This window comes from Lissotriton helveticus, chromosome 4_1, assembly GCF_964261635.1.
Source record: "Lissotriton helveticus chromosome 4_1, aLisHel1.1, whole genome shotgun sequence".
Lineage (NCBI taxonomy): Eukaryota > Metazoa > Chordata > Amphibia > Caudata > Salamandridae > Lissotriton > Lissotriton helveticus.
The window spans coordinates 97,388,177-97,408,262 of record NC_136063.1 but is presented as its reverse complement, the minus strand read 5'-3'; the positions used below and the strand labels follow the sequence as shown (position 1 = coordinate 97,408,262).

Genomic DNA, 20,086 nt, shown 5'->3' with positions numbered 1-20,086 from the left:
GTAGGAATAGCCCTACTTTTAAAAGTGCAACTTCGTCTTTCAGACTGTGTGGTTCACATTGACGAATGCCTCTGCAGTGCGCCCGACCTCCTCCCCCTTCCCCTCTGTGCCTGGGGGCCTGCAAAACAACAGCAAAAGGCCATCAGTCTTAGGTTAGCATGTAAACTGCTTCCTCTGATGGCCCTGCTGCTGCCGTGATTCACACCTAATTTAGTGGGGCCTACTTGCCTGCACCCACTGTGACCAATGCAATGATCACATCAGGATACTTTGGCTTCCCCGCCCTTGACCTGCTCTGCCCTTTCTTTTCTGCTCACGCAGACTGCCGGTCGCCACCAGGAAAAAACAAGCATTTGCAATGCAGCAGGGTTCGCATTTACGCGAGTTTTAGCTGTTGGCATTGTAAATGACAATGCCTTTTATTTTATGTTTTTGAAACATAAATAAAAAGCTTTGCCATTTACAATGCCAACAGCTTAAACTCGCGTAAATGCGAGACCTATTGCATTGCAATTTTTTGTTTAAGCTTGGTGTGAGTAATTTATTTGTAATTTTTCTATTTTGGTACATATGTTTATATGGTGGTGAAGCCATTAGTATTCCAAGCTACGCTACAATACGTTTTCAGATGTGTGTTTAACCAGGAGGGTAGGCCTACAACCATTGCATTCTCTGACAGGACTGTCCAACGCAAATGATGTGTACTTTATGTCAGATTTGATGGAGCAGTAATGAGGCCCCTGTCTATTTTTTGCAGCCTGGAGCCAAGGAAATCTATTGGGGTCCCTGAAATTTCAGCTTGCAGCAAAGCCTTATATCACGCTGTGCTAGGGATGTCTACTATAAGAGGCCAAGGACGGAATGGGCAATGATATTTTACTCATTCTCGGCAAATGGGCTCAGTTGAGTATTAAATGTACCAGCGCCCCAGTGCAGGAATGAAAGTCTGTATTACCCCAAGTCTTCTTTGTCCCAATCTTTGGATTCCATCCCTCTTGCTCAAGGAACAGTTTCAGACTTTCCCAGATTACATATTGCTTGGTAGTGAGTCCTTACTGAAAAAGGGATGACAAGGGCAACATTTTGAAAAACAACGGAGTTATTTTCTTTTTCTAACGTTCACATCACTCAGTAATCCTTTGGACACTCCAATTCGTCACACCTAACAAAGTAATCTTAAACGGGAGTTCAGATTTGCCAGTAAGCATGTGGGAAGCCCTAAAAAAATCAGAGAGTATCGAGTAAGAATCAAACAGGACCAGGTGATAGAAACACAAACTACAAGATAGCCCAAGGCTAGCACGTGCTGTTCATGGTGACTGTTTTTTCCCCAAGTTCTAAAAAAAAATTCCTCCACTTTATGGCCTTTGACTACTAGATGTGAAAGGACATACCAAGGAGAGGCCAATGACTGTATGAGCGCCAGCATTCTGCTCTGTTCTCTACTTCGAATTCTATTTCCGGTGCATAAAGTGTACATGAAACCTACATCTATTCACCCATACAGCCTTCTGTCCATCTTAAAATCATCTCTCGAATACCCCTTAAGCTTTATCTGATACTGTACATATACGTGAATTCTCTTCCTATGAGACACTCCGGGTTGGACTGTATGCGCCTACGCCTCCGTTCAGCTATATACATGGGTGACAAATGCTGGCGTTCTACATGCAGTGGTGCATGTAGTTTTCTGTGCAGAAATACATTAGGGTTTCGTGTTACTCTGCGTCAGTCATAAGGGGGGTGTTGCTAAACGTGAGGGGACACCTAAACTACAACATACGAGTCATCTAAAGCAACGTCGGCGTCATGCGTCACTGTGGGAATGCACGCGCTGTAAATCGACAACCTGCTTCGTGGTTGCTCTAATATTCAACAGTTTTGTTCCACACCTTTCTGTGTTCAAAGAGGCAGCAAAACATATATTTTACCTTTTTATTTCGCTACTGTAATCCATTGTCTCTATGAAGTTTGCACGTGTCTCTGTTGTGCTGGGAAGTATCAAAACTATAACCGGTTTCGATGGAACCCATTTCCCCCTCACCCAGCGGGTCCCTGAAATTTCAGCTTGCAGTAAAGCCTTCTATCACGCTGTGCAAGGGATTTCTACTATAAGAGGCCAAGAACAGAATGGGCATTGATATTCTACTCATTCTCCGCTTTGAATGCAAGTTCCTCAGCAAATGGGCTTAGTTGAGTATTAAATGTACCAGGGTCCAAATGCAGGAATGAAAATCTGCATTACCCCAAGTCTCCCTTGTCCCAATCTTTGTATGGTGACTGTTTTTTCCCCCCAGTTCTAAAAACATTTCCCTCCACTTTATGGCCTTTGACTACTAGTTGTGAAAGGATGTACCAAGGAGAGGCCAATGACTGTATGGGTGCCAGCATTTTGCTCTGTTCTCTACTTCGAATTCTTTTTCATGTGCATAAAGTGTACATGAAACCTACATCTATTCATCCATACAGCCTTCTGCCCATCTTAAAATCATCTCTCGAATACCCCTTGAGTTTTATCTGGTACTGTACATATACGTGAAATCTCTTCATATGAGACACTCCGGGTTGGACTGTATGTGCCTGCGCCTCCGTTCAGCTGTGTACATGGGTGACAAATGCTGGTGTTCTGCACACAAAGTGCATGTAAGGTTCTGTGCAGAAATACATATGGGTTTCGTGTTAGTCTGCGTAGGTCATAAGGGGGGTTTTGCTAAACGCGAGGGGACTCCTAAACTACAACATACGAGTCATCTAAAGCAACCTCGGCATCATGCATCACTGTGGGAATGCACGCACTGTAAAACGACAACCTGCTTCGTGGTTTCTTTAATATTCAACAGTTTTGTTCAGTGTTACAAGTTAGTTACAACGCACAGCCTCTTATCTTCCCAAGTAACGACCTATCATCACCTTCCAGCTGATTACTCCAGACCACCATGGTTAAGAAAACAAGCATTGATCTCTTCTCTTTATGGGGCTGTGTGTTTCTATTTCGAAACACATGGCCCCATAAAGATAAGAAAGTGCTTTCCAACAACAGCAAAGCAGGCGACCCAGTCCAGATCGGAGGCCAAAGGTCGTCAACAAAAACTCCTCATTTCCAATGGCAGGCCACCGATGCCAGCCAATGAAAATGAGGGACGGGCCTTTAAGTCCCCATCTCAAATCTACTCTCCTACAAAATCTTACACCCAGCGACAGAGCTTTGCGCTGCAATGCCAGTGAGATCTAAAGAAAAGGGCTTCACTGAGGCCTGAGTGGCTTGCTGTAAATCAGCTCTCCACCCAGCCAGAACTGAAAAATAGGAGGGAGGCTGCTGTACAAGAGACCCTCAGCTGACCCAGCCCATTTCAGCCTCTCCTGGAAGTTGTTCTCCATGCCTGCCCAGAGGTCCCCAGCCCCTCCTTAACAGCTCTGCTCATGAGGCCTGGTCCATAGAGTTTCGCACCTGAGCCTCTGCGCTCAAGACAGCCAGTAAAGTGACTGTGCTGTCCCTGCTCAGTTCATGATGAAGCCTGAAGCCAGTGCTTAATTTAAGCAGGTGGTTGCAAGTGCGGATATTCAGAAGGTTTGTTCCATGAGTTAAACACTCACCGTGGAGATCTGCGGGCCATTAGTCGAGGAACATAATGACTCACTTTTAAAAACACACAAATCACTGCAGAGTCATTTTTCTGCAACAATAAAAGTCTTAAGATTGTTTATCTTCCTGCTGGAGAGAGATTGGAGTTTAATTTGTTAGCAGTTTTTAGTTTTGACTTATCTAATGTAGCGCACAGGGTTAATACCCCTGCTGCGAAGAACGTGTACCATGCATATCAAAGAGCAATATGTTATGTTCATAGCTCAGTGGGTTACTGTTTTTTTTTCACTTCCTGAATGAAAATATAATTTTGCGTTTTACTGTCAATATCGCTCTCGTTTTTTGTGAGTAGAAGAGTTGGCCAAGCAGGGCAATTCAAAAGGTATCCTTTGTAGGACACTTGAATACATATGTACTATACTATGTTTGAGCAGCTATTTGGCTGACATGAATATGTGGGTTTCTGTGAGTCAGATCAAATTCTCTTGAAGGGGCCGTTTCTCTTCTGAGCCCTGCTTAAAGGAGGAGCCCTGTATTCATGTCCTCAATGTTTGAGACAAAAAAATACTCATTGATTTCTGACCAATGAGAGTAAAAGTGTTAAGGTAACATGTCATTCCTGCTTATATTTCTCATGCTTTACATAATCCTGCATTTCCTATGAGTGTTTGCCTTTTCCAGAATGTTGTTACTTTTTATAGGCAGTGCATCATTTGAATTGAGTCACATCCAGGTGTTTATTTTGGGGCAGAATTGGGTTGTAGCTGAAGACAGTGCGAGTTTCACTCGGTGGAGCAGAAGGGTGTTCGGGGGAGAGGACGTGGCACTATGCCAGAGGTACAGAATTTGGAACTGGGAAACCTGATTCAACCTTCATGACTAGTCCATCAGACCACTCTCCCGAGGGAGCACATACCCCTGCTACACATTAGAAGACCCACTAGACCTTAGAAGCCCTGGTCTCTTAGTACCAGCAGGTGGACCTTACCGGTGGCCAGTGTTGGTTAACCTTGAAGCCTTGTCCACCACAATCCATACTGAAGGTCACCTCCAGTCTTGGGGCAGGCCTACAAAGCAGCACACCCTAGAGCAGCAGTGACTTTGCCACTGAGGTCACAGGACCCTTGAGGCCAGTCCGCCTCACCCACTGGTGCCTCCATTTGCCTTGTTCCAGCAGCACTAATGCAACTCACCAGGGATTGGCAATGCTGGATTTGCATGCACACCAGAGTAAGGGGAATGTTTACAAGGGCCTTGCATCATGCTTCTTGCACCTTGCAATGTGGTACATGCACAACGCAAAGTTCCAGCTGGGGGACCTATCTAGAATGCTGCTGCAGCATGATATGATCATATATGAGGCGGATCGTTCAATACAGATGCAGGTTTTAGTGCTTGAATCAATGGCTGATTCACCTGGGCCCTTTGCTACAACTGCATTAAATGCTGCTGAACGGATGTAGTTTACTTGTGTAGGCCTGCAACAGAACAAAGGCTGTGTTAGCATCAATAGGGCACAGTTCTTTAGAAGCTTAGCAAATAACCTGTGAAAAAGGATGACCATGACTAATGCATATGTCAAAAAGGAGGGGAGAAGATGGATCAGAAGGAGATCCAAGGGCTCAGATTACCATTCACGGAAATTAGAGAATGGAAGGTCCAGCCACAGTCAGAGCCCCAAGGGACAGTGACAAGCAAGGACAGACTCGGCTGTTCCTAAAGGATAGAAGGAGGGAAAAGTGCGGTCACAGGAAAGGTAAAGGTAGTGCTCAGTGGAGTGCTACCCTGGGTATCCAATTTGTTGGTTTTAATTAGGATTCCAGGTCACGATCTAGGACTACTATAAATATTGTGGACCTCACAATATTTATAGTAGTCCTAGATCGTGACGTGGAATCCTAATATCCTACGATCGTAGGCTACCCACTGTTTTTACTTGTGGCAGGGGACCACCAGAATAAATTGATCTCCGGTACCTTGTGCCACATTTTAATCCACGTATCCACACTATCCCTTCCTTTCTGGCCCCTCACCCACACTTCACCCATAGGCAGTTGGTAAAAAGATCTCCGCCAAAGAGCCCCTCTTTGAGGTGAGCCCGTTGGGCATTGCACCGCTTGCCCGACGAGGAGCAAACGCCAATGATGAAGCATGACACTCGCAAGGGTGTGTGAGGCCATTAAAACCAACAAATTGGATACCCAGGGTAGCACTCCACTGAGCACTACCTTTACCTTTCCTGTGACCGCACTTTTCCCTCCTTCTATCCTTTAGGAACAGCCGAGTCTGTCCTTGCTTGTCAATGACTAGTGCATCAAATATTTCTACATGCACAACCACAAACATTGACAAAATGGAAAAAAAGAGTTGGTACATAGAATGAAACTCCTACAACCAGTTTATTAGCCAGATCCAGTAGACAACTTATATGGTGAGGGAGAATTACAAAACCTTTGTAGCAGGTTGCATGTATTTGATACTAGGCAGTACATCCTTGGTTTCAGAGAGTACAAAGAAAATAAAAATTGCATCCCTGGAAGCCTGAAACCATTAGTGCACATTATAGACACCTTTAGTACCTCCACTGCTGAATGTGAACGGGGCTTTAGTGTAATGAATGAGGTGCTCAAACCACTGCAGAACGGAATATCAATAAATTGTTTGTCTTATATAATGTTCAGAAAAATTGTGGGGCTTCCTGTCATAGAATTTAAACCTGAATTTTATGTTCAGAAATGGTTCGAAAAAGGGAGGAGAAGTGCCGATGAAAGAAACTGCATGGCTCGGACACAAATGGCTTATGATTCCAATTATAAGCGTATTTGGAACATTCTGTGATTGGAAACGAGTCCCAAATTGTAAATGTATTAAATGTAAATAACGTATATAATAAACCTCAAATAAACATGTTTATCCATTGTTTGAATTAAATAACATTATAAGCTGTAACTGGTCAGTGAAATGTCAAACATACTAAAAATTGATATGTTTTGCTATTTCTAGCCACACCTCCGACTCCGCCCACTGATCCAATCTTCAGTTTATGCCCGCCCTCTGATTCTCCGCCCACGGTTCCCCTACTTTTTTTTCCCCACTTCGACCACTGAATAGGACGCTAGCATAGTCCAGCCGGGAGAGGATGATGGATTGGACTATGAGCTGCCGTGTTTTGGGGTCAAAAAATCCAAGAATGGGGTTGAGGCTTCTTAGTAAGCCAATGCACGTAGCTGCTACTTTTTTGGTGTGGGTTTGGTAGCTCAGCGAAGAGTCCAGCCAGACTCCCAGGTTTTTTACCAGGGATTTAGACTGGGGAATGGGGCCGAGCGAGGATGGCCACCAGAGGTTATTAAAGCAGCTGGTGTTCTTACCGAGGAGCAACACCTCAGTTTTCCCTGCATTGAGTTGTAAACAGTTTCCCGTCATCCAGCGGGCAACTGCAGCCAGTCCATCCCTGAATCTCTTGGCAGAGGTTGAGGGGGCCTCCGTAAGGGTGATTACTAGCTGTGTATCGTCGGCATACGACACCAGCGTGAGGCCCCATTCTCTGGCCACTGCTGCGAGAGGCTGTACATACAGGTTAAAAAGAGATGGACTGAGAGCTGATCCCTGCGGAACTCCTTGGCCGATAGGATGAGATTGGGAGATAAACGGGGGTGCTGAGACACGGAAGGATCTGCCCGACATGAAAGAGCGGAACCACTCCAGGACGAGGTCACTGATCCCTATGTCTTCCAAGCGGCTCAGCAGGATGTCATGTGAGACCGTGTCAAAGGCTGCGCTGAGATCAAGTAATATCAGCGCAGCACTTTGACCGGCATCTAGTACCTTCCGGAGATGTTCGGTGGTGGACAGAAGGGCGGACTCCGTGCTGTGCCCTGGCCGGAACCCGTGTTGGGAAGGGTCCAGGATGTTGTTTTGGGCCATATGGTCTGAGAGAACTGCATTGGCATGAGCCTCTGCCAGTTTGGTTACCCAGGGTAGCAATGAGATGGGCCTATAGTTCTCTGGTTTTGTAGGGTCCAGGGTCGTTTTTTTAATAATGGGGGTAACCCATGCATGTTTCCAGCAGATAGGAACAGTTGCCGAGGAGAAGGAGAGGTTGAGGAGTGTGGCTAAGGATGGGAGAAAAAAGTCCAGAGCCTCTAGAAATTGGGCCGGTCTCATGGGATCTGAAGGGGCGCCTGATTTCACCCTTCTGCAGAGTTTGACAAGATCTCCATGAGAGATAGCGGGCAAGCATGAAAGTCTGGTGCCTTTAAAGGAAACATTTGGGGATTTAGTGTGATCTGGGGAATTCTGTGGAAAGGTGTTGTAGATTTTCCTCACCTTTTCAATAAAGAAGGTGGCTAGGTCCTCACACTGCTGCGTCGAGGAAATGCAGGGGACAGGATTGCCACAGTTTTGACGTTTTTGGACCAGTTTAAAGATGGTTTTCGTGGGGTTAGAGCTAGTATTGATATCCTTAGCATAGAAAGATGCCCGGGTCAAGCGTATAGCTTTGTGATATGATTTCAATTTGGACAGGTAGAAGGCTTTATTTTTGTCCAAATAGTCCTTTCTCCAATTACTCTCAGCTACCTTGCATTCCCTTCTAAGCAGCTTTAAATTGTCATCAAACCATGGGTTAGAGGGAGTGCTGCGTCCTCTAGTCCATTTAGCAGGTATGAGGGCGTCAAGTCCTTTGGTGATCCAATCCTGGAAAGAGGCATAGGACGTATTGATATCCTCAGTGGTTGCAAGGGTAGGTGCTCCTAAAGTAGCGTAAAGATCCTGATATTGTAGCTTGTGCCAGGGTCGTTTAAGACGGGAGGGTGGTGTATCCTTTATATGTTGGATATCAGCTGATTTTAAAAGCACCTACCTGCCTAGCTTCACAGGACTTGGATCCTACGCACACCGCTCAGCTGTCTCTGCGCTGTCAGCGGACCCTTAAACTACAAACAAATCACGGCGCCATTGCCGGCGTGCTGTTAGGCCACGCCCCCTTGGAGGCCACGCCCCCTTCGCCGCTCGGTATTTAAGCGCTGAATACAAGCGCTGACTACCATAACCTAGAATCCTCCTGAGGCGGAAAGCCGGGAGTTAGCTATATCATTTTAAAAATCTTTGAGTGTCACTTGTGTTTTGTGTTTGCTGATTTTAAAAGCACCTACCTGCCTAGCTTCACAGGACTTGGATCCTACGCACACCGCTCAGCTGTCTCTGCGCTGTCAGCGGACCCTTAAACTACAAACAAATCACGGCGCCATTGCCGGCGTGCTGTTAGGCCACGCCCCCTTGGAGGCCACGCCCCCCTTCCCCTTCCCTCTATTAATCATGTGCATTCACCGATCTAGCCCTGATCTCTTGACTGGGTGAGAGTATTCTGCTTAATTCAGAAACTCTGTCCATCACCACCCCTTGTTGTTAAATATTTTGTCCACCCTAAGCGTGGAAGGGTATACTCAGATGTGAGTCCCTTGCTCATTGCACCATCAGGATTCAAGCAAGCTGGGCCGACGACGGCTGAAATGCCAGAAACCGGTCCCCGGAAGCTTGTTTCCTTCCCAGTGTAAGAATTGGCTTGGTAGTTTGGTTTGCCCTGTTCCCATCATGCACTGGGACAGGAACAGACTAATTTGCATATAGCCAGGTTCTGAACTGGGATGGTGCAGTGAGCTAAAAAACGGTGTTGGATCTAGCCCTGATCTCTTGACTGGGTGAGAGTATTCTGCTTAATTCAGAAACTCTGTCCATCACCACCCCTTGTTGTTAAATATTTTGTCCACCCTAAGCGTGGAAGGGTATACTCAGATGTGAGTCCCTTGCTCATTGCACCATCAGGATTCAAGCAAGCCGGGCCGACGACGGCTGAAATGCCAGAAACCGGTCCCCGGAAGCTTGTTTCCTTCCCAGTGTAAGAATTGGCTTGGTAGTTTGGTTTGCCCTGTTCCCATCATGCACTGGGACAGGAACAGACTAATTTGCATATAGCCAGGTTCTGAACTGGGATGGTGCAGTGAGCTAAAAAACGGTGTTGGATCTAGCCCTGATCTCTTGTCTGGGTGAGAGTATTCTGCTTAATTCAGAAACTCTGTCCATCACCACCCCTTGTTGTTAAATATTTTGTCCACCCTTAGCGTGGAAGGGTATACTCAGATGTGAGTCCCTTGCTCATTGCACCATCAGGATTCAAGCAAGCCGGGCCGACGACGGCTGAAATGCCAGAAACCGGTCCCCGGAAGCTTGTTTCCTTCCCAGTGTAAGAATTGGCTTGGTAGTTTGGTTTGCCCTGTTCCCATCATACACTGGGACAGGAACAGACTAATTTGCATATAGCCAGGTTCTGAACTGGGATGGTGCAGTGAGCTAAAAAACGGTGTTGGATCTAGCCCTGATCTCTTGACTGGGTGAGAGTATTCTGCTTAATTCAGAAACTCTGTCCATCACCACCCCTTGTTGTTAAATATTTTGTCCACCCTTAGCGTGGAAGGGTATACTCAGGTGTTAGTCCCTTGCTCATTGCATCATCAGGATTCAAGCAAGCCGGGCCGACGACGGCTGAAATGCCAGAAACCGGTCCCCGGAAGCTTGTTTCCTTCCCAGTGTAAGAATTGGCTTGGTAGTTTGGTTTGCCCTGTTCCCATCATGCACTGGGACAGGAACAGACTAATTTGCATATAGCCAGGTTCTGAACTGGGATGGTGCAGTGAGCTAAAAAACGGTGTTGGATCTAGCCTGATCTCTTGACTGGGTGAGAGTATTCTGTTTAATTCAGAAACTCTGTCCATCACCACCCCTTGTTGTTAAATATTTTGTCCACCCTTAGCGTGGAAGGGTATACTCAGATGTGAGTCCCTTGCTCATTGCATCATCAGGATTCAAGCAAGCCGGGCCGACGACGGCTGAAATGCCAGAAACCGGTCCCCGGAAGCTTGTTTCCTTCCCAGTGTAAGAATTGGCTTGGTAGTTTGGTTTGCCCTGTTCCCATCATGCACTGGGACAGGAACAGACTAATTTGCATATAGCCAGGTTCTGAACTGGGATGGTGCACTGAGCTAAAAAATGGTGTTGGATCTAGCCCTGATCTCTTGACTGGGTGAGAGTATTCTGCTTAATTCAGAAACTCTGTCCAACACCACCCCTTGTTGTTAAATATTTTGTCCACCCTTAGCGTGGAAAGGTATACTCAGATGTGAGTCCCTTGCTCATTGCACCATCAGGATTCAAGCAAGCCGGGCCGACGACGGCTGAAATGCCAGAAACCGGTCCCCGGAAGCTTGTTTCCTTCCCAGTGTAAGAATTGGCTTGGTAGTTTGGTTTGCCCTGTTCCCATCATGCACTGGGACAGGAACAGACTAACTTGCATATAGCCAGGTTCTGAACTGGGATGGTGCAGTGAGCTAAAAAGCGGTGTTGGATCTAGCCCTGATCTCTTGACTGGGTGAGAGTATTCTGCTTAATTCAGAAACTCTGTCCATCACCACCCCTTGTTGTTAAATATTTTGTCCACCCTAAGCGTGGAAGGGTATACTCAGATGTGAGTCCCTTGCTCATTGCACCATCAGGATTCAAGCAAGCCGGGCCGACGACGGCTGAAATGCCAGAAACCGGTCCCCGGAAGCTTGTTTCCTTCCCAGTGTAAGAATTGGCTTGGTAGTTTGGTTTGCCCTGTTCCCATCATGCACTGGGACAGGAACAGACTAATTTGCATATAGCCAGGTTCTGAACTGGGATGGTGCAGTGAGCTAAAAAACGGTGTTGGATCTAGCCCTGATCTCTTGACTGGGTGAGAGTATTCTGCTTAATTCAGAAACTCTGTCCATCACCACCCCTTGTTGTTAAATATTCACCGTACGCGCAGCGGACGGGCGCAGCGGGCACGCCGTCTGCGCGCCGAAGGCGCGCCTAAGGCAAGCCCGTCTTCACCCGTCCTCGCCAAGTCATCGCCTCTCGCCAGTCCCCCTGTCCCAATTGCACGGAGACCATACCACTACGATAGAGACTGTCTCCTCGCATTGAACCCAGACCAACGCTGCGATAAGATAGTGGGCTGGATCGGCCAGACCGACTTATATTGCAAATCTTGCAACTTCGTCGTAACTAAACCGAGATTACCGCGGCACAAAGCCCCAAGAACTCTGCATCCACATGCACTGCCAGCAACCTGCCAGGCCAGTGCACAACACTTGCATCACCCTCTCTCTGCCTGCTATTGCGCTCCATGCTTCTAAAAGGTAAGAAAAAAAACGTGCATTTGTGTTTCAAATGTCCAATCCCGCAGCAGCACACTTCCAAAGCCCATACATGCCAGTAACCCGATTCAAGGCCCCATTCTACCGACTTTTTTTTTTATCTCCCTCTTTGCTCTTCTGAAATGTTGGCATGCATGCTATGAGTGGACACACTGTTCTGTGGTATGTACATTACACTGAGGAAGAGCAGTACACCTTTAGCTGTACCTATCAGTATTAGAGGGAGCAACAAGTGGGCAGGTAGAGTAGATGCAAATTAAAAAGCAATTCACAGGTGGCAGGAAGGGTGTGCAAAGAGGTCGGACCTGGCCCTGGTGCTGCCGGTTCATACCAGGGTGAGAGGATCCCCAAGGATGCGGCGGATTCGGAGCACCAATGAAGTTGTTGGCAGGGGCAGAGACCGGCACACGGGTTAGGGGGGTAGGGAGTGTAGATACTTACCGGCACCGGCGGCCGCGAAGTTCGTCTTCAACTCCGCCCACAACTCCGCCCACGTCTAAGGACTGCAGCCTAAGCGGTAACAGACTTTTGGACATAGACCCCCCCCCCCCCCCCACTACTCGTTGCCTAATAGTTGTGGCGATCCCATTCCAAAATGGCGTCGGGTTCGAGTTAACGGATTTGCTTCCCCAGTGGAAGATTACTTTTATTTAGTTAACGCTTTCTAGAATTTTTATTTGGTGGTTGTGGTACAGGCTGTTTAGAATAAATCAAAAATGTGAAATGTGTGCAAAAGTTGTTCTCAATTCACGCTGGCTTCATTAAGAACTCCAACAAGCGACAGTGACAAACGAAGCCTGAATGAACGGCTGCAAAACAGTCTGTTGATAAAAGACTCCTAGAAAGGCTGTAATGGTTACGGCCGGGAGAGAGGAGTACAATGGCGCAGGCCGCCACGGAAGAGAAAGCACTTTCAGCCGAGTCCGCCGCCAGCTTGGAACAGTCACTTTTATTAGAAGTAGAGTCCCCTTTCTATGTCCATGACACGGTTGCCCATAATGTGCTTCAGACACAGGGCGCAGAGTTGAAGACGAACTTCGCCGCCGCCGATTCTGGTCAGTATCTGGTTTGTCTGTCAGCTTCTGACCCTTCCCCCAACCAGCCTATGCTTACTTTGCAACACTATTGCCAAAGTGGTAAAGATGTTAACGTCTTTAAATGTAGGCTGAATTCTGAGGATATCTTGGGAGTAAATAAAAATTAAAAAAATCACACAAATTCCTAACATGTACAGCATATTTCAAAAGTGAGGGGCTTATTTACAAGCCCCTTGCGTCACTGGTGCCTCACTTTTAATATGGGAAAAAATGACGTATATGCGGCGCAAGGGGCTTGTAAATAAGCCCCTAAATATCAACACAGAGAGCTTGTCCCTGCTGCGCTATTTGGGATCTCAATAAAATAGCAAAAATAAACAAACAGTTAAGAAAAGAAGCATTTACAATGCAATGGTCTCGTCCTTGTTAAAGTTAGAGCTATTGGCATTGCTCATGACATTATTTTTGTTTTTAACCCCTTGGCCGTGGCGGTAATTCCGCCGCGGCGCTGGGGGGAGGGGGGCTCGCGCGGCGCCGACATGCTGGTGACCGAACCACTCCGTCACCAGCCACGGGTGGGCTGTGCTAATGACGGAGTGGTTCCGTCACGGCCCCGCCCGCATAATCGAACACGCTGCGCAGGCGCAAAATAAACGCCGCGCAGGCGCGGCGGCCGTGCCGTGACGGAACCACTCCGTCATTAGCACAGCCCACCCGTGGCTGGTGATGGAGTGGTTCCGTCACCAGCATAGAAGGGGTTAAAACATATAAATAAATGGCATTGTCATTGCCAGCATCCCCCCACTCTGCATGTACACTAGTGCCCAAGGGGTGCTGTCTCTCACACAAGGAGTGCAGAGGTCGGCCTGGGTCTGATCCAACAGGGTACCCAGCCTGGACGCACACGCACAACGCGTGAAATGCGCACTCATTAGTAAATAAAAAACAACCGCCGTGTGTCGCCGTCAGTGGCTGAAGAGGGTACAAGGCTTTGCACAGCATTGCCTTAACTTGCTCTTGTAGGTTTCAGGGAGCTATTGTGCCTGAATACAGTGAAAGTACTTACCAGCACTATCCCTCTCCTTTCTGCTGATAAAAATATGCCGCCCCACGAGGGACGGATGGCCCGATTGTTTACCTGTAGGTAAAGCTCCCTCACCTTAACACCCATCTAACCCCCTCCTTTGGTAGTACAGTTAGATTAAGTTTAGAGGCCTGATTCACAAAGGTTTGCGGTGTGCGTGACAGAACTCAGTACATTTTATACCTCATTAAAAGCTCTGAGAACTGCATTTCCCTAAAAAGTAAGTTAAGTAAACAACTCACATTATGTAACAAAAAATTACGACAATCTACTTACAAAAACGACAAGTTGTTTGGTAGTATACTTCAAATGATTCCCAAAGTCACAGGTTTAGACTAAGTGTTGTGAAAAGAACTTTCTTCCGTGGCTAAATAATAATAAAAAAAAAAAAATGTTGTGTTAATGGTAAATATAATACAAAGGATGCATTGACACACTAGGTACATTTAATAAGTTTAGATGTACTTACACAAAACGAAAACTGGAAACAGCACGTGTGCCACAGGATATGTCTTTGAGCATGGATATGTCTCTGGTCGCATGAAAGAGGAACTGTCCTGAACAGTGGCTTGTGTTGCGCCAACATTAACAGTGAGGTGTACTTGCACTGTTTTTTGTAAAGATGGCAGACGGTTGATCCTGTGAATTGGTGGCTCCTTTCATCCCGTCTAATATGTAAATGTAGGTGGCGCCAGTAACCTACAGATGTCTAGGTGGATGTAGCGAAATGTAGTTGTTTAAAGTGTGAATGTGTCTGTAGACTTTTTCAAAGGAAGGAATCGCTCTGCAGGATATGGCGACCTGTCTTTGAGTTAAAGTATGGTATTTGAGGGGGGGGGCGGGGGGGGCTGATGTAAGCAGTAAGAGCAATGCAACATGGAAGGTTTTGTGTTATGTGTTTCAGCTAACAATGGCAATTTTAACCCCTTCCATGCTCATGACGGAACGGTTCCGTCATCAGCGTCGGTGCTCCGGTGCTGATGAGGGAACATTTCCGTCATGAGTCAATGTGATTTATGACCCTTCAGCACTGCAGCGAAATTCGCGCAGCACTGAAGAGGTTAAAACATCCCTGTAATAAAGTTTGTTAACGTTCTTCCCGCTAAAGACATCGAGTGCATATAATGTAAAGAAAATATATGGGTAGAATTAATTCTTATACGTTTTGACAACGTGGCTGCAGGGAGCCATAAATTATGTGTATTTCTTTTAGCGCGATGCGCACGTTCATATTTAAAAGACATTTGTAATGCTGAAGCAGTTCCATACTTTAAAGTGCCTCTGTATGCTTTTTAGCTTTCTGTTAATGGCAAAGCAAATGTGCAGCTGCAGCATTACAAATGCATTCAAACAACAGCGTGTGGAGATAAAGCAAACACTGTCGACACTGTTCATCACTGTTGATTTTTACAAATTGTAACTCAGGATAGAACATGAAAGGAAGGCCTATTGGCTTTCCAAATGCTTTTTGTAATCCATCTCTGTTGGCAGCAAGTGTTGTAGACATTACAGATGATGGATTATCGCGTTGGCTGGATACTTCGATTCCAAGACTCACAGGCACCTGTGCGAACTTTTAAACCTATTGCATTTGAAATGCTAGTTTTATATTGTATATGAAGTACCTGTTATAAAGTCTTTAAGTAATGAAAGACTTAACACGTAGGTAGAGAAACTGCCTTTATTTTTCCCACTCCTCTCTCCAGCAGTACAGCCCCTCACCTGAACATTCTAAAGCAGCCTTCAGAATCCCCGGAAGGTACCAAGTGGAAGGACAGTAAGGGGGTACGGAACATACCAAAAGTGTACTATTAACAATACAATGCGATGAAGTGAAAAACATAATAGATTGTAACACATCTTCCCCCCTTAATGCAGACACAACAATTAACTTCTATAGTCACAGTTCAGTATATAATTTTCTTGTTGAGGCTCATTTGTACAAAATAAAGTCCTTGTGCCATTCAGGTGTTTTGCGTGTTCTTTGGGTCGGGGTAAAATTGGATGGGTGTGAGAAATTGGAAAAGTTTTGGGTCACCTGTCTGTTTTGTTCTTGTTATGATTTGACTAGCCTGTACATACTCCACATTTGGTCATCATCTAGAATGACCGTGTTTCTTCTGACTGCTGTTATGCACATAGGTTTAGAAAACTTACTTTCAGGATTGCTACTCCTGGGATCTTTAATACAAACCCAATCGCCTACTTTCCATTGTGGGCTTTTGGTACCATGTTTAGAGTCATAACTCTCTTTGTATTTGTTTTGATGAATGTGGATTTTGTCACTAAATACACCCATGTCTCTGGTGATGAGGGATCCTCCACCAATCCAATTAGGAGAGAATTTGGTACAGGGTTTTCTTCCTCTTAAGGCTAAAAATGGGGAGACTCCGGTGACTTGGTTGGGGGTGGTGTGATATGCCCACAACATTTCTTGAAGAGCTTGCTCAATAGGAATGTTGTATCTACTGGCTAACTGGATTCCTCCTTTAACCATGCGGTTCATTCTCTCCACCAAACCATTTGCCCTGGGACAGTAAAGTGGTGATGTTATGTGTCTTATGTTTAGCATGCTGAGGAATTCTGTCATACTATGAGATACAAACTGGACCCCGTTGTCAGTGACAATGGATGCTGGGATCCCTTCTGTAGCAAAGGTATCTCTCAGAAACTGAATGACTATTGCAGTAGTTATTTGGTTAACCGTTTTAACAACCGTCCAGTGTGAATGGTAATCTACTAGGACTATAGCAAATTTCTTAATCATTCTTGGAAGATTAAATGGGCCCATTATGTCAATAGCGATCTTCTCCCACGGTTTACTTGGTATAGGGACCGGGGAAATAGGAGCCTTCCTGGGTATCTTAGATTTGTCACTATTTGCACATGCCTGGCAATGCTTGACCTTCTCCTCCACTAAAGTATCCATGTTAGGAAACCAGTAGCGTTCCCGTAATCTTGCCTTGGTCAAGCTCCTACCTAAGTGGCCTTCGTGAACCAGATCTTTAATCTTGCTTCTGATGGCTTCTGGAGGGATTATCCTATCCTTCCTAAATAATAGACCCTTGTCTATACAAAGTTCATTGCGTACTTCCCAGAACTTTCTTATGTCAGTGTTCATTTGGTTTTGAGACTCAGGCCACCCCTGTAGAGTGTACGATTTGAGTTGTGTCATGGTGCTATCAGTGCTCATGTAATCTAACCATTCTTGTGAAGAAATTGTTGAAGATCTATTTGAAAGATAGGGTATTCACCTACATCAAATTGTTCTTCTTTATTGAGGGGGCTTCTGGAAACGAAATCTGCTGCCGCATTTTGTGTTCCAGGTACATACTCAATTTTAAAACAAAAACCTTCCAACCCCAAAAACCATTTTGCTATGCGGGGGTTGTTACAGGAGTTGTTCTTTGGATTGAACATAATAACCAAAGGCATGTGGTCAGTGCGTATACAAAACTGTATGCCCCATAAGAAAAATTTGAAGTTTTTCACCCCCCAAAAGCAAGCCAAGGCTTCTCTTTCCACCACCGAATAGTTCTATTCAGCCTTACTCAAGGTTCGTGAGGCAAATGCCACAATCCTCTCTTTGCCTTCAATCACTTGTGACAAAGTTGCCCCCAATCCTTTCCCACTTGCATCCGTGGTGAGGATAGTTTTCCTGTTATGTTCAAAGTTACACAGATATGGAGCAGAAATTATGCTTTCTTTTACTTTTGAAAAGATGCGTTGGTGTTCTTCTAACCATTTGAATGGAACATTCCTTGTAGTGAGGTCTCTTAGATTAGCAGTGAGCTCCGCAAAATGATTTACGTATTTTGCCATATATTCGGCCAACCCTACGAAGGATTTGAGTTCCTCTTTATTGGTGGGTGCTGGAGCCTTCTTTACAGCCTCATCCAGGCAGAACTTTGGTTTAAACCCATCTCTGGAAATACAATGTTCCAGATATTCCACAGACTCCACACCCAGTTGGCACTTTTCTTGTTTTAGTGTAAGACCTGCCTCCTTGAACTTTGAAAGGACTTGCCTTAGGATATTGTCATGCTCCCCCTCACTTGCACCGTAGACTAGTACATCGTCCTGGAAGCATAATGTTTTAGGTATTCCATCAAGGATGCGCTGCATAATTTTCTGAAATACGTCTGCCGCCGATGCTAGCCCGAACGGCATGTTGGAGAACATGAAGGTACCCAAGGGAGTGGTGAATGCTGTGAGCCTTCTGAAGTCTGGATGTAGCTCCACTTGGTGATATGCCATGGAGTAGTCCAGCACACTGAAATGAGTAGCCTTCCCCATGGTGCTTAGCATCTCATGGATGCGGGGTAAGGGATGCCTCTCTACTAGAATGCTGTTATTCAAATCTCGCAAATCGATGCGCATTCTAATGTCCTGACTATGGTTCTTTTTGGCAATTACAATGGGGGCTACCCATTCGGTGCAATCCATCGGCTCAATGATGTTTTATTCTTGCAGTCTGGTTAATTCTTTCCTTAACGGTTCCCACATTAAGTGGGGAATCGATCTAGTTTTGTGCACTAAAGGTTTAGCATTGTGTTTCAATTGGATTTTATGTTGAAAGTCCTTGAGTAATCCTAGCTTTTACGAAAAGACTTCTGCAAATTCTTTGATAATGTGCTCGTAGTTGTTTTCCGGGTTGGTGCACAATACCTGCTCAGGGTGATTTGGGTCTAGTTTAATTCCCAATTCTTTTTGGTGTTGCCACCCCAACAAGTTAGATCCATTTTCCACGATGTATACTTTGCCTACAGTGGAGCGGTTCTTGAATGAGATTATGGATTTGAGAATTCCCTTCATGGGAATGGGGTCCTTATTATATCCACTTGGGTTTATATCTGCTGTAGATAGCTTCTTTTGTTCTTGACCCATAACGGATATGAAATCCGAGTAATTCACGAGGGTGAATGGGGAACAAGAATCCGCAAAGATTTTGATTTTCTTTCCGTCAATGTTGACTTCACATACCGGGTGTGAGAAGTTGGCCTGATGTGCAGTGCTCACTATTCTAGTGATCACTATATATCAGTCCAAACAACCCTTATTGATGATTGGTTGTAAGTCAACCTTATAGACCAGCTATCCTAGTAGCATGGATACGAGCAGTCTAAGGCTAAGACTCTAGAGGGCGTGTTAAGCCAGCTGTTTTACCATCACATTACCCCTTGAACACCCAGTGAAAGGACACCACACAAGTGTTATGAAAATAAACAATGTATTTATTAGAATCACAACAACCCTGTACTCTTTATGAGGACAGGGTGCTAAGCACACAACAAAACTCTTACGAAAATACTTTTAAGTTAGCACGTTACACAAATGCCCGAGGGGCACGAAAAACCATATACTTTCAAAGTGGAATGCGAATTACTAGCAGGTAAGTAACAGTTCTAATAGGCTTTGGAATCGCTAGGACTGGACTAGGGAATCGTTAGATTACTACTAGGAGGCCCAGAGGACTCGGGTGCAGAGTGTGCACTCTCACGCGGGATGCGGGACAAAGTCTATGGAAGCTAGAATTCACAAAGTTAGTGTTCACGGGCGAACCCGACCTGGTAGGGAGAAAACGACAGTGGATCCTGACCCTTGGGTAGTGAGGCTATGCTGGGACACCGGAGTGCCGAAGTTACCTAGCCCAGGGGCTGCAGCTGCATAGGTCTGAAAAGACGTCGGGGATCTCGTTGCCGGACCAGGAGCCTGGAAGGAAGAAGTTGCTGGCAGGCGACCAGTGAAGAAAAGTTCGATGGATCCAAGCCTGGATCAAGGAAGAAGAAAACCTGAAAGCAGAGGGGACCAAGTTCTTGAATCACTAGCCAGTGATTAAGTGGGCACCAGGATGGCACCGGGCGAAGTCACCGCAGTCAGGTGAGTGGGCACTGCTGGGCTCTGCAGTCTCTCGGACCAGGAGGCGTTGTCGGCGACCAGGATGGAGGTGCGAGCTGTCCCACGAAGGATGAAGTCGTTGGCGTCGAAGTTACCCAGGATTGGGCAACAAGCCTTGGCTAATTCAAGCCCACGCGGTGGACTCAAAATGGCGTCTTGAGTGGACCAGGAGGGTCCAGGGTGCTCCTCTTCTGGAAGGGAGCAAGGGCCAGTCTGGAGCAACCAGACCAGCAACAGAAATGTCGTCGGG

At 46.0% G+C, this 20,086-nt stretch overlaps 1 protein-coding gene across 1 annotated transcript in view; it reads left to right on the top strand.

The window, feature by feature from the left end:
* Window positions 1-12,823: 12,823 nt before the first annotated feature.
* Window positions 12,824-20,086, top strand: part of LOC144828391 (uncharacterized) — a 99,419-nt gene continuing 92,156 nt past the window's right edge. The window contains exon 1 of the mRNA XM_078686507.1: window positions 12,824-12,872. The gene's annotated coding sequence lies outside the window, so the exon portion shown is untranslated. The remainder of the gene's footprint in view (window positions 12,873-20,086) is intronic.